At 42.2% G+C, this 13,202-nt stretch overlaps 1 protein-coding gene across 1 annotated transcript in view; it reads right to left on the reverse strand.

The window, feature by feature from the left end:
- Positions 1-11,766, reverse strand: part of EXPH5 (exophilin 5) — a 31,819-nt gene extending 20,053 nt beyond the window's left edge. The window contains exon 1 of the mRNA XM_026856514.1: positions 11,355-11,766. The gene's annotated coding sequence lies outside the window, so the exon portion shown is untranslated. The remainder of the gene's footprint in view (positions 1-11,354) is intronic.
- Between the last annotated feature and the right edge of the window lie 1,436 nt (positions 11,767-13,202).

The following is a 13,202-nucleotide window of genomic DNA, read 5'->3' on the forward strand; positions in this document are numbered from 1 at the left end:
GAGGCCCAGGCGCCCCCTAGCGGCGGCGGCACCCGCGCTCGGCCACACGCTGACGTCACTCACACGGAAACTCCTTTCCTTTACATTTCTGCTTGCCAGAGAGAAGAGAAAGTACAAAACCCCCACACTCTGACGTCGGCCATATCAGGCTTGGCGTGAACACGCCTTTCACTGAAAAATGTATTTAAAACCTTGCACAAACACTGGCATTAATATCTAAGCACCGTAAAGTCTTTACTGGTACGTGCTTGGCATTATCTGCAGTCATTCCCTGTGAATGAGCTGCTTTTGAGTTGTGCTGTCATCCCCAACTCACGAAAGAAACCCTTAAACTGCTTGTGTGCGTTTGTATTTACACGCACGTGCAGGCCCGTATACTGAACCCCATCTATATAGTTATGTGAGGACCGAACGTTAATGATACGCAATACGTAACTGCAGTATCGCATGACTATTAAATACTTCTCATTTGCAATGACTCCCAGCCAAACCACATTATTTCCCTATATACCTGCTCTGTCAAGCCTACATGCCCTCTCATGATACTAATGAACGACAGTTGTGAACTAGAAGCAAAGCCCGTCTCAAGAAACAATTACAGCAGAAGATGGTATCTGCACTCAGTATTGCAATGAACTTGCCTTTGAGGCAGCGCTATTGTTACTTGGATTGCAAATTATACATTGAGACACTGCTCCGTGGGAGTGTCAAAACACCTCTAAGCCAAATGTACTCATCCTGCTTCCCTGTCTGTTCCATTCATCCTTCCTCCTCGTTTCTCTACAGCCACTTTGGACACGCAGAGCCACTACCTTTTGAGAGGACACAACATCATTGTGACTGGGAAAAGTACCTGTAAACTGTTGCAGGATTAAAAGCAACTCCATTCCCAGGATAATTTACGGCACACTGCTCCACAAACTGGAGCAGGCAGCAATCCTAAATGACCTCACAGGCTACACCTTGTTACCTTTTCCCATCTATTATCCTGCAGAGCATCTAAACTAATGAATCACTCGGGAGCGATTCCTTTGCACTGTTTTTAAAAACATCTCTTCCTTATTGGCACAAGGATGTCCCAGTATTTCTTATACAGACACCTCCAGGGAAAAGTTAATCTAAATGTTTGTATTTACTAGACTTTCATGTTTAAATGTTTGTATGTACTAGACTTTCATGTGGGTTATCATAAATACTGTGAAAAAACCTGGACCCTCCCCCTGCCACTTCCTGTTAGGATAATAAGGAGCTTTAATTGCTACTGTAAGAGGAAAGGTATTTTCTCTACCATCTTCATCCTGAATATAAAGCAGATGACAGATGTATAAGGTAGTAGAAACTGGGTTGCCAAATAGGAGGTCTGGGGACATCTCTGCTGTTTGCAGGGGACAGAGGATTCAATCCCACTTTTGCCAAAGCAGAAATTATGATCTCTATTGATTTCAGCAGAAGTAGGATTTGGCCCTAAAGGACTCTTATCACACGTCTCACAGGAGAACAGACACACAGAAACCACCGAGCACAAGGAATTGCACCAGGTGAAGGGTAAGCAGACCATTTGCTCATTGGATCAAGCTCTCAGTGTCTGAGAAAACAAGGCTGAAAGGATTGCATATAAAAACAGTGCCAAAAGCATTAGATAAAAACTACAGCAGGCCAGATAATTTGCAAAAACAGTTTCCTAAAATGTATGTCTTTACTCTGTTTATATTCCTTACTTTGTCAGTGAGAAAAGGGTAGAGATGTTCAAAAATAGTGTCTGAAGAACCAGTACTTTCCTAATTTCTTTGCTTTAACTTATCACCTTCCCACTGCTTTATACATTATGCCACACTGGTGAACTATGCATCTCTATGATTTCTATGGCCAGTTAATTTTCTAGAAAACTCTAGCTGTTATCACAGTCACAGGTAGTTCTAAAATGCATATGCAAGAATATTTTCTTACTTATAGTTCCTTTTAATTTGGTAAAAATAATTTAAGGACATGAACTTTCAAGTTGTCATCTTATTTGAAAAAAAGAGGAAAAGAAGTATTACTGACAAAAGCAAATACTACCACATCTGAAGTAATTTGAAAAAATTATTATCTGCCATTTCATATAAATATATGATAGCAATAGCAAAAACATTTTGCTTTCCAAGGTGCCAGAGAAGCTCCTGTGGCAGGTTAATCCTACCAGGAAGAAAAATAATGATATGCAGAGCGAAGATACTCTTTCCTAGCACATCAGACATACAAAAAAACTATTTTCAAAGGCAGTCCTTATTCTTAGTAGCTGGTGTATTTTTACTCACATTAAATAAATCTTTTGTTTATGTTTCTTTCTTACTGTTTTCTGTTTGGCTAATGTCAATAAACAAAGACAGCTTCATTATTACATGTAAAACATTATGCAGAAATACGTGAATCAGAGAGGAAAACTGACTCTGATGTTTTGGTTGTACACACTACAGTGTAAAAAGATCTAACTGAAAACTCACTTCCCCCCACCCCCCCCATTGGCTTTTGTATATGTAAAATTAAGCATTTCTGCAGTAATGCTCTGAAAAATCAAGGCCTCCTCTCTTTTGATGAATAAAATATGTTGGTAATAATGCTTGAATCTAACCTGCTAGGTTGTTGCTAAACAACCACTCAGATTTAATTTTCTCTTCCCCCAAAATACTGGTTTTCTATTTAAGTTTTCAGCCTTTTAATTATTATTACTGCTGCTGTCATTTTTATTATTATTATTATTCCTTGATTTTACAATGCCCGTTAAGCCACTAAGTTGCCTTCAGAAGACAACTTCATTTGTCTGAGCATGTGACCAATAAAACTAAAGATGTGTATGGGCAAAGAGGATGTGCCACAAGACGGAAAAACAAAGAACATGTTCAGTGTTTCCTTCTGACCATGACCCAGATACCAATAAATGTAATGGAAGGACTTTCACTGTCCTGAACAGGCATCAGGTCAGGCTGCTGGAGAGTCACCTAGTGGTGACATCCCTGGGTGGAAGGGATTAACTGGAAGTGCCAAGACCTGAAGGACTGGGGAAACATTTCACAGCCCAGCACTGAACTGTATGGGATGTGTTTTCAATCCCACTTTGACAGCCTCATCAAGTGTCCCGCTCACAATTATCCCTAAATATTTAGGTTCCAAAACTGTGCAAAGCCAGGAGATGGAAGCAGGGAGAAAGTGAAAAGGGAATTAATCTTCTCCATTTTCTCTTCCCAGACTGTACAGTAATAGGCAGAAGTACTTTAAACACAAAGTACTTTAAACACAAAGATACCACTTCTGCACATGATTTTGATACCTACCCTATAGTACCCTTTCAAGCAGCAAGTAGGGCTACTTAAGCAGATAGCTGCAAATAGTAAGTGTAATTTTGTCACGAGAACACTCTTCTGACAAAAGACAGAGATTCACACATTAAGTCCAGTCATGTGTACCAGGGACACAAGCAGGGAATATGGGAATTAAAGGCAAAACATCTTTTCTGCCCTTACTGAAGTTCCACCTTGTCCGCTCATGGGAAAAATCCTTCCATTTCCACCTCTATTCTTTTTAATTAAAAAGTAGAAAAATCACAAAATCTGATATTATTACATTACCACTATTCAGCAGAATTATTCTTTTAAATTAAAGCTGATCACTTGCTTTGAGATAGCCTAATACAGTAGCAATGTGTACATTCGTGACACACAATGCACAAAGACAGCAAGACTACCAGCATACACGCAACACTCTCATCAGACTCCCACTGTGCACTGAATACTTCTTTCCACTCTATAACTCGCAATGTCTTTTGTGTCTACGATTTTTTATCTTAAGCACCCTTTGTACAGTGGCTAAAGGTTATGTCTTTTCCCAAAGCTTTAACTTCTTATATTAAACTATATGAAATTAATATACTGCTGATGACTTGCTCTAGCTGCAGTTTTCCCTCACCAAGTCCAGCACATCATTTCCCCTTGAAGCTTTTGTCTGTTCCTCTCAGCAAGTGCATAGACTGACACTTCCTTTCAAAAGAGAAAACTAGGAAATGTGGTAATGGCAAGGACGAGGTTCATTCTCATGCTGACCATGTAATTCCTCTCTGCTCTGACAGCGGAGGTATCAGTTATTCTCAGTTAAAGCTCAGAAATCAGGAGCTCAATGACTTCTCCATAAAATTAAGTTTTTAAAGCAAAGAGCATTGAGAATTGAGATCACAGGGGCTGAGGGTGATTAATCACCTATCTCAAACTGTAACAATGCCTCAAAACATCACTTTTAACAGGAAACTATCTCTTTAGCAGCTACCCTGGGTTTACAGTGAGAACATTATTTCAGCCCTGCTGGAACAAATAGAAAAGGTTGTAAGTATGCATCATTTGAGTTTATATGTACTTAGAACATGAAAGATTTTAGTCCTTTGGGCAGATGGTCAACAAGTGAATGAGGTGAAATACTGCTGGTAATGTCACAACTGTCGGTGGCTCTCCAGCTCGGGCTGACTTTCTGACATTTCCTCTGCAGTGACTGCAAAACAGGGGAAAGCTCCACTCTGAGAATGTTTTTCAGATGATTTACAATCTCTCTGTACAGGCTGCAAATGACAGGTCAAAAAAAAAAAGTGTTACTTTATTATGCTGTCAATACTAATGAGGCCAGGTGCAAGGTCCTGCATATGGATTGGGGCAATCCCATGCACAAATACAGGCTGGCCAATGACTTCATTGAGAGCAGCCCTGAGGAGAAGGACATGTGGGTATTAGTGGATGGAAAACTGAGTATAAGCCAGCAACATGTGCTCGCATCTCAGAAAGCCAACTGTATGCTGGGCTGCCTCAAGAGAAGTGTGGCCAGCAGGTCAAGGGAGGTGATTCTCCCCCTCTACTCCACTCTCATGAGGCCCCACCTGGAGTGCTGTGTTCAGCTCTGGGGCCCCCAGCATAAGAAGGACATGGACCTGCTCAAGAGGGTCCAGAGGAGGCCATGAAGATGACTGGGGAGCTGGAGCACCTCTCTGATGAGGACAGGCTGAGAGAGTTGGGCTTGTTCAGCCTGGAGAAGAGAAGGCTCTGGGCAGACCTTATAGTGGCCTTCCAGTACTTAAAGGGGGCTACAGGAAAGATGGGGAGGGACTCTATCAGGTAGTGTAGTGACAGGATGAGGGGTAACAGCTTTGAACTGAAAGATGATAGATTTAGATTAGATATAAGGAAGAAATTCTTTACTGTGAGGGTGATGAGACACTGGCACAGGTTGCCCAGAGAAGCTGTGGCTGCCCCCTCCCTGGCAGTGTTCAAGGCCAGGTTGGACGGGACTTTGGGCAACCTGGTCTAGTGGAAGGTGTCCCTGCCCATGGAAGGGGGTTGGAACTACATGATTTAAGGTCCCTTCCAACCCAAACCATGCTGTGATGACAATGATGATTAATAGGAATGTCCATTAGCATTAATACAGGCTAATAGATGCAGTGGATATAATTCTCCATGCAAAGATTCTGACTTGTTTGCAGGGATAGATGTAGTCTTGATCCAAAACCATCTCATAACAGGATTAAGTTTTGGGGTCCTAAATTTCTGTCCTGGCAATCTGACATGGAAATACAGGTATATACCATGTGTGCCACATGATGGGTTGGAAGGCTAGGGATCAAGTCTTCTTAGGTCTCTCAGTAAATCTGAAGCTAATGATTAACAGGAGACATATTTACTCTTCCAGGGTAGAGCTGCTAGTTGACTGTGAGACCTTTTATAAATATTGATAGCATGCAAAGAGACAGCCATCTATGCAAGTAATTTACAGTCAGCCATGTATTATACATTTTACTGCCTTACAAACACATGCAATGCAGATGCTGTTTCTCATGTTACTGTATGGCTTGCTTTATGTAAAACCTTTCCTAGGTAACAACACAAGGGGAAAAACAGGAAAATAGACACAGGCCAGGTAAGAACTCCGAATGAGGGGAAATGGTTTCAAATGAAGATCAAGGTCTCATTTCTGCAAGCAGGTTTGTGCATGATAGCCCATGGGTTTGGACAGAGCTCTAAAATTGAGAGCTCCAATCCAGTTGGGATTAGACATTTGTTTGTACAGAGCTAAGCTTGAAGCCTAAGGCTTTCAAAATACGCGTCTGCAATCTCAGATAACTGTGCAGAGTCTCACACAGAGCTGAAGCAAGATTCTGGTCAACAGAAGTAAGACAGAAGGTCAGAGTGTACCTGCACACTGTGTTAATGTAACACTACAAAAGCCTCATTTACATTGTTTTAAATAAGGAAAGCGGTCATAAGAATGAATGTAAGCTCTAAACGTTGTCACAGCGGATGTTTTTAATCTGGAAATATAGTGCTTATATATGTATATAATATATGCTTGCACAGATCCTCTGCTATAGTAGCTCAGAATCTCATAATTTATCACAACTCTTCCACTGGAAATAGAAATATTACAGTATAATAATACTTCCACACTGCTGCAGCTTTGCTTGGCTGCAGTTCTCTGTACTCAAGCCCCTATATCTGGAAATCCAAAGATATGGCAAGCAGAAGTACTGATGTTCCTTGATTATTCCAAACACAAATTAAACTGTGTGTAAACAGACTGTATTTTTCATCATTTACTCTTAGCTTTTGTTTTGTGGTTTTGATGTGTTTGCTCACAGTTTGTATGGTACCAGTACACATAACTATTTATTTCCATGGTAAGACTGATAAAAAGAATATAGCTTCTAGTAGGAGTTTAAAATGCAGGCATTGAAATACAGATTATTACATTTAAGAGCATTAATATAATAATCTAGCTGCAAAAAAGGATTAGAAATACATTTCATGTGAACATTTAAATGCACAAATCCTCAGGAAAAAGTCCTAATTTCCCCCTACTTACTTTAATGCATTTCTCACATGAATTATCTAAGTTGTGAAACTTTTCAGACTGTCAGCTTCAGGGAATTAAGTCATTTTTCAATTTAAAACAAGTACAGAAAAGGCTGAACTGAGGTCAGTCCTTAGTCTATATAGTCCCATGTTAAAGTTATGCAGCACAGAAGAAAATGGGATCTCTGTGCCCAAAGCACCAAAACTCCATTAGGCCAAACTCCTCTTGATTTGAAAACTAGATTCAGAGAGCAAAAAGATTTTAAAGGATGATTACATTTTCTGTGAAATTCAGTATAAATAAACCACTGACAAAAACTAAACTTGAAAGAAGAAAAGGAGACAGACGCATGTGACATTTTTCAAATGCTGTCCAAACAGTATCTGATACAACCCAATGAACGTCAGCTAGGTCTTGACATACAGCGCAGCAAACCTTGTTCTCAGCCATTAGCTAAGTCTCTCCAAGAGCCACATCTACAGGAGGTGCAAGTGCTGCATGTCTAGATGGACCCAAGAATCTGAAGTACCTCAGGGACCAAATCCAGCAAAACTCCTCCAGCGTGCGGGGCTTCACCACGGAAAGCGTGCATTGCAGCCTTTGACAGGATTACAAGACACACGTAACCTGAACATACCACTGAAGCACAGATGTACCAGTACCGGGGGAGATGATTTCAGCCACTTTGAATATGAATCAGACATGGTCCTGTGCAACACTTTTTCGACTTCGTGTCATAACCAATTTAGTATTTGTGAATATGTGCAAGGACTTCCAGGTGTTGGGATGCAGACAGTGTGTAGAAGCTGTCAGCACCTGAAAACATTTTTGGGGTCCTTTCAAGGCTGCTCACTGCAGAATGATATTAATTCCTTTCCTTACAGCAATGATAAGCAATGTGTGTTATATTTCACTGGCATTACCTTCCAGAGTCCCAGTGACTCTACCGCACATGCCACTGGCTTTACAACCAACTTTTAACCGACATACATAAGAAAGATGAGCTACAATAAGAATGACCATACTTCACTGACGTTTTCAGCATTTCAGACAGTTCTCTTCTCCATGCACCTCCATGACTCTTTGCTTGCTAAGTGTATGTAGTTGTCTTCTTCCACCTGATGGCCATTTCCAATTTAACTAATGTCAATTATTATTTTAACTTATGCACTTGATCTGGGGAGAAGACAGAGGGTGTTGAGAACATAGAGACATTACTATTGGAAGGTCAAACCTGGGAAGTGCACAGACTTCCTACAAGGTGCACAAGTCCTTAACTGGGTCACAACTCCATAGAAAAACTAACAAAATTGGACTGTTCTGCAATAGTTATTCCAGAATAACTCCCCATATTGACTGTCTACTCAGTAGTTAATGCCAGCTTGCACTGCTGTGCTTGACCTATTTATTCTTGAAGCCTGTTTAATTTATCCATATAGACAAAGCTCAATTAATTCTACTTTTGCCATTAAGATTGAACTTAGAAAATCTCTTAACATTACTTAACAGTAAGCCTTGGCTTAAATCTCATCAGTTTCAACAAGTATCTTCTTTTTTGGCAACCCTAGTGACACCAGAAAGTGGGCTAGATAATAATAACAATAATAATCATCATTATTTTCATTTTTATAGTATTTTGTCACTTGAAAATGCAACCATTAGTTTGAACCCTGGCACAAGGCCTGTGTTTGAATGACCATGGGTGAAAATGCCCTGAGCATGTCCTCCCCACCCCTGCGGGTTTGGCCACCATGGCCCAGGGCCAGCTTGGAAAGAGCAGAGCTGGTGGCCTTGGAGAAAGCTGTCATGAAGACAGCCAGAGGCCTCAGCAAGGGCCACCCCTCCTTCCCCTGGGAGCTGCTTTTAAACAGAGGGTGCCCTACTGGGCCTTGCCTCAGCTACAGCCCCTGATGCATCCCCAGCTCTGTCTGTGCACGGCCACTGCTCCACTGAGCCAGGCCTTGACCCCTGGGCTGACATCCCAACCTGGCCTCAGCTCTCACACCCCACGCCTGGCCTGCCTAGCCTTCGCAGGGCCATGGCTGACCATGGTCACTGTCACTAGGTCTGACCCTGGTGTGACTTCATGTCTCGACTTTGGCCCTGCATCCTCACCACAGCCCTGCCTCATGATCACCGGGCTGGGGTGGACCTGGTTACCCTCACCAGGCCTGATCCCAGCCCTGGCTCAAGCCCACGGCCTGGCCACACCACCATGGCGATCACGCTGGGGCTGCCCCCGTCTGTCTTGCTGGGGTAGTGGGATGGTGGGACAGGCCCTGGCAGGGAGGTCCTGCCCTGCCAGCTCCATGGGGAGTCCCTGTGGCCCCAATAACGTGAGGAAAGAAGAAGCACATTCAGTGTACTACCAGACAGGCTCTTCTGGGTCTCATTCTTCCACCACACACACTGTAGAAAACCCTGGGCTCTCAAACACAAAGAAGTGCAAAACTTTGGAGGAAAGGATTGACCTTTCATTGACACTGAAATTAGTTTACTATGAAAAGACAAGACCAATGAGCTGGCAGCAATGCCAGTCTGGACCCTGCTCTGTAGATGTAAAACCAGAATTACACCACAAACTTGGGTTTAGTTACATCACAAACTTCGGTTTAGTTAGCCCAGGTGCACAGGGCTAAAAACCAAAACAGAAAACGGCACATGCTGTGCCCACCGACCCCCAGCTGTTACCACCCGCTCTTTCTCTGCTCACCTGAAGCCTTAGTCCTTGACTCCAGGCCCCACCACAAGATAGGATTATTAAAAAACAGCAATGAGGAAGAAACTTGATATGCAACTTAACTAACTGCCTTTGGCTACAGTACTCCCACTCCAACAAGGGCAGACCCAAAGTGGGATTATTTATGACAGTAATTGTTTACCAAATCAAGTAAAGGTTTTTAAATCACAGTCTTCCCTGCCATTTCCCCTTCTATTTACACTTCTTTAGCATATTAGTGCTTCAGGGCTTCAAGGACCTGTTTTCATAAATGTTTACAAACCACTAAACATGCTGGTGGCACAGTATCAGTAGTAAATAATAATAGTATCTCCTCCACAAACAAGACACAATAGAGCACTTGTGCCCTGAAACATTCCGGGTGGAGTATCACTTATGAAAGAATTTCTTTATTAATGCTTTGTTCAGGGAGGGAGCTCCACTGGAACGACTATATACCCAAGTGATGCTGTCCTGGTATCCTGCCTGCTCCCTTCACTCATGCACCTTATGGGTATTTTGGGGCTGATTCTAGAAATTCTTTGTAATTATAAGGAATTAGGCCCATAATCTAGATCTCTAACACCCAAGAAATGTCCTTAGTCTCTAAGAGGTTGCAAGAAGATCAACAGGACTACTATTGTGAATAAGCCAAAATGAAGGCTGCAGTGTCAGACTCCTCAAACTGTAAGCAAGACAAAATAATTGCAGCACCAAGAAGGCGCTGAGTATGTCTGCACCTCTGCAACAAATGCCTTCCAAGGTTCTGAGTATAGGAGAAGGTGAAAAAATACATTCCCCACACAGCATTTTATTCCTACCTTCTATCGTCAGACCCATGAGAGCAAATGTCAGCCAAGAGAATACAATAAGGAATTATTTGTAACAAATGATCTGCCGTAAGGCAGTAAGAACAGTTGTGTTCCTGTAACAAATAACTATGTCCAAATGATTTGTTGTGGATACTGTCTAAAACAAAGTAAGGAGCGGATTCACCCCTCCCACAAAAATCATGTGTTGTTAATGGGTCACCAAAAATGAGTGGTGCTGACTGTAACCTCCCAATTAATTTTTTTTGCTTTTCATCTTTAAATTTGAGGATAAATTAAAACAAACCTCTGCTTTGCTGCCATCTATTCTCATTGTCATAGATCTATAAGAATAAATCTACTAAATAAAAAAAGAAAAAGCATAAATCAACCTGGAAATAAGCAAATCAAATTAAAGCAAAGAGAATGAGCGCTGTTCTCTCCCAAAAGCTCCATTTCCCTTTCCTCTTGTTTTCAGTTCTTATTCAGACAGTGGCTGATGCCTAAGATATGTCCTAGAGCTGGTAGTTAATTTTTTTTCATTCTTCCTACTGAAAAAAAGAAAAAAATCCTTACACAATACAGGCATAGTCACTTCTCAAAACATGATCTAGCAGGTAAACTGCTATTCAGAGAGGTAGGTTCATTTCCCTGTTCAGTGGCTCAGTCTCAGTTTTTTCCAGTGTCTCATTTGAAAGTGAAGATAACAGTATTTCCCTTCTTCTCAAGGATTAATAAACTAAAATGACACAAGGCTATTGTATGTAGTCATAATAGGAGCATTATATAGCACAGATAAATCTCCTAAATAAAAGTTAATAATTAAAGAATTCAGAGCTCTTCTGCTCTTTTGAATACATTCTCTATTTATCCGTAGCTCTGCTGCTGTATCTCCCAACTGTTCATTTTTTGGACAACATGCAAATGTACCAGCTACTTGTTTCCATGCCACAACACCCTACCTGCTGCGTCTTTTAAGTAGTTGGCTCCATGTCTCCTGGCCCCTCTCATCTCAGCTGCTTTCTCTGGGCCCTGGTCCTGTTTCAGTGGTGGAGGGGCATCTTTGCGCCCAGTGCTCAGGCAGTCTGAGGCACTGGAGCCCTGAAGATGACAGGAAAGACACCTGCTTGGGCACTGTCCGCCTCTCCACACTCTGCAGAGGGAGGAGCTGCCTCGGAGATAAAAGGGCGAGCTCCACCTCTGTATCCCATTGCTTCATGGGCTGCCGTTGCGGAGCCTTCCTGCAGGGACTGGCAGTCCCTCTGCTGCCTGCCAGGCTCAGAAGTGCTGTCCTGGAGAGATGGGAAGCAAGCAGCCTCCCTTGTCACCCTGCCCATCGGCTTCTTGGAGAAAGGACAGAAAAGAGAAGCACCTACAGCTTTGTTAAGCCTTTAGGACCTGGGGCTCTGCATGCAAATATCAGCTGTCAATTCTTTTTTTTTTTAATTTCTGTCCCCAGCAGCTGCAGAACAAAGCTTGAGAAGAGGAGCTGGGTGCACCCCGAAGCCTTGAAACTAGAAGTCGGATACGACCTGGAATGTTTTTATGTCATTATTTTCAAGCCTATCTCATTAAGCGTGGAAAGTTGACCTGTGTTTTATCCTTACGGAAACTGAATTGTTAGTGAGCCACTGGAACATGATACTGCCCTCTGACCATGCTGGATTTCTCCCTGTCTCCTCCTGGGCATCTAACTGTGATTGAAATATCTGGGAGAAGGAACCTTCTTCCACAAGCATCTACAAAATCATCAGTTTCATTAACCAGGTTTACTAAAATAGCATTTTGTGAGAGTTGGACTTCCGTCTTAACATTGCAATTATTATTACGGCACAATGCATGTCTGTTGATATTGACTCTATATTCCATTTTTTCTCCCACACCAACACTTACAATAAATGAGGTTTTCTCCGAGTTGGTATTATGAATGAGACCGGATTTGATGAACCACAAAGAATATTGAAGCTGGGTGTTACCCAAATCCAAAACTAATGTGTTTTTTTCTTTTAAATTATTAAATACGTGATTAATAAGTTTCTAAATTATTGTTAGTGTATATGTCAGTGAACAATCATGTGACTTATACCAAAGCTGACTGCTGCTGCTTCTCTGAACATGTTTTGTGGGAGGAGTCAGGTATGGCTGGTTTGCTGTTGCTGTTCAAAGGTACTGCTGAGAGGAGCCACGAGAGGGCACTGGAAAGGAGAAAACAGGCAAAAAAATGCAGTCCTGGGAACCAGTAGTCCAGGGCACATCAGGAGCTCAGCTCCCTGTCAGTAGCAAGAACAAATAAAGGTCCAGCAGGTCACACACTTCATTTCTGCATAAAATGGAAAGCAATACTGAGAGGTCTTCCAAGCCAGGCCTAGAGGTCTGGAGCCTGCCAAGGGAGCCAAGAAAGGGCTGGCGCTACCCAGAGGATGTGCTGGGGCATCTGGAGGAATGGGGAGGGACAGCACAAAGTGGGGCCCACAGCTACATGAATGTGCCCAATTGGCCACATAAGTCACACATTCCTGCTCCACACAAAAGGCCACAGAGAGAAGAAGAAAGGGAGATGAAGAGGGGTTGTATAAAGCAACTAACTTTTTACCAGAGAATGCTCCAATACATGTTTAATTTCATGAAGGCATGGGCTGTCTGGGTGAAGAGAGATCTGGTGGTTCTACTGAGTTTCCAGTGTAGGCAAGCAATCAGAATAGAAAAAAACACGTATTTGTCTGGAAACAATTATGGTTACATAGCTGAGAGCTCAATGCACTTAAGGAGGAATTTGAGGAGGTCAGTATTTCATGCTGCACTGCAATACA

The sequence above is a fragment of the Athene cunicularia genome (genome assembly GCF_003259725.1).
Source record: "Athene cunicularia isolate RWA chromosome 1 unlocalized genomic scaffold, athCun1 chr1_part1, whole genome shotgun sequence".
NCBI lineage: Eukaryota > Metazoa > Chordata > Aves > Strigiformes > Strigidae > Athene > Athene cunicularia.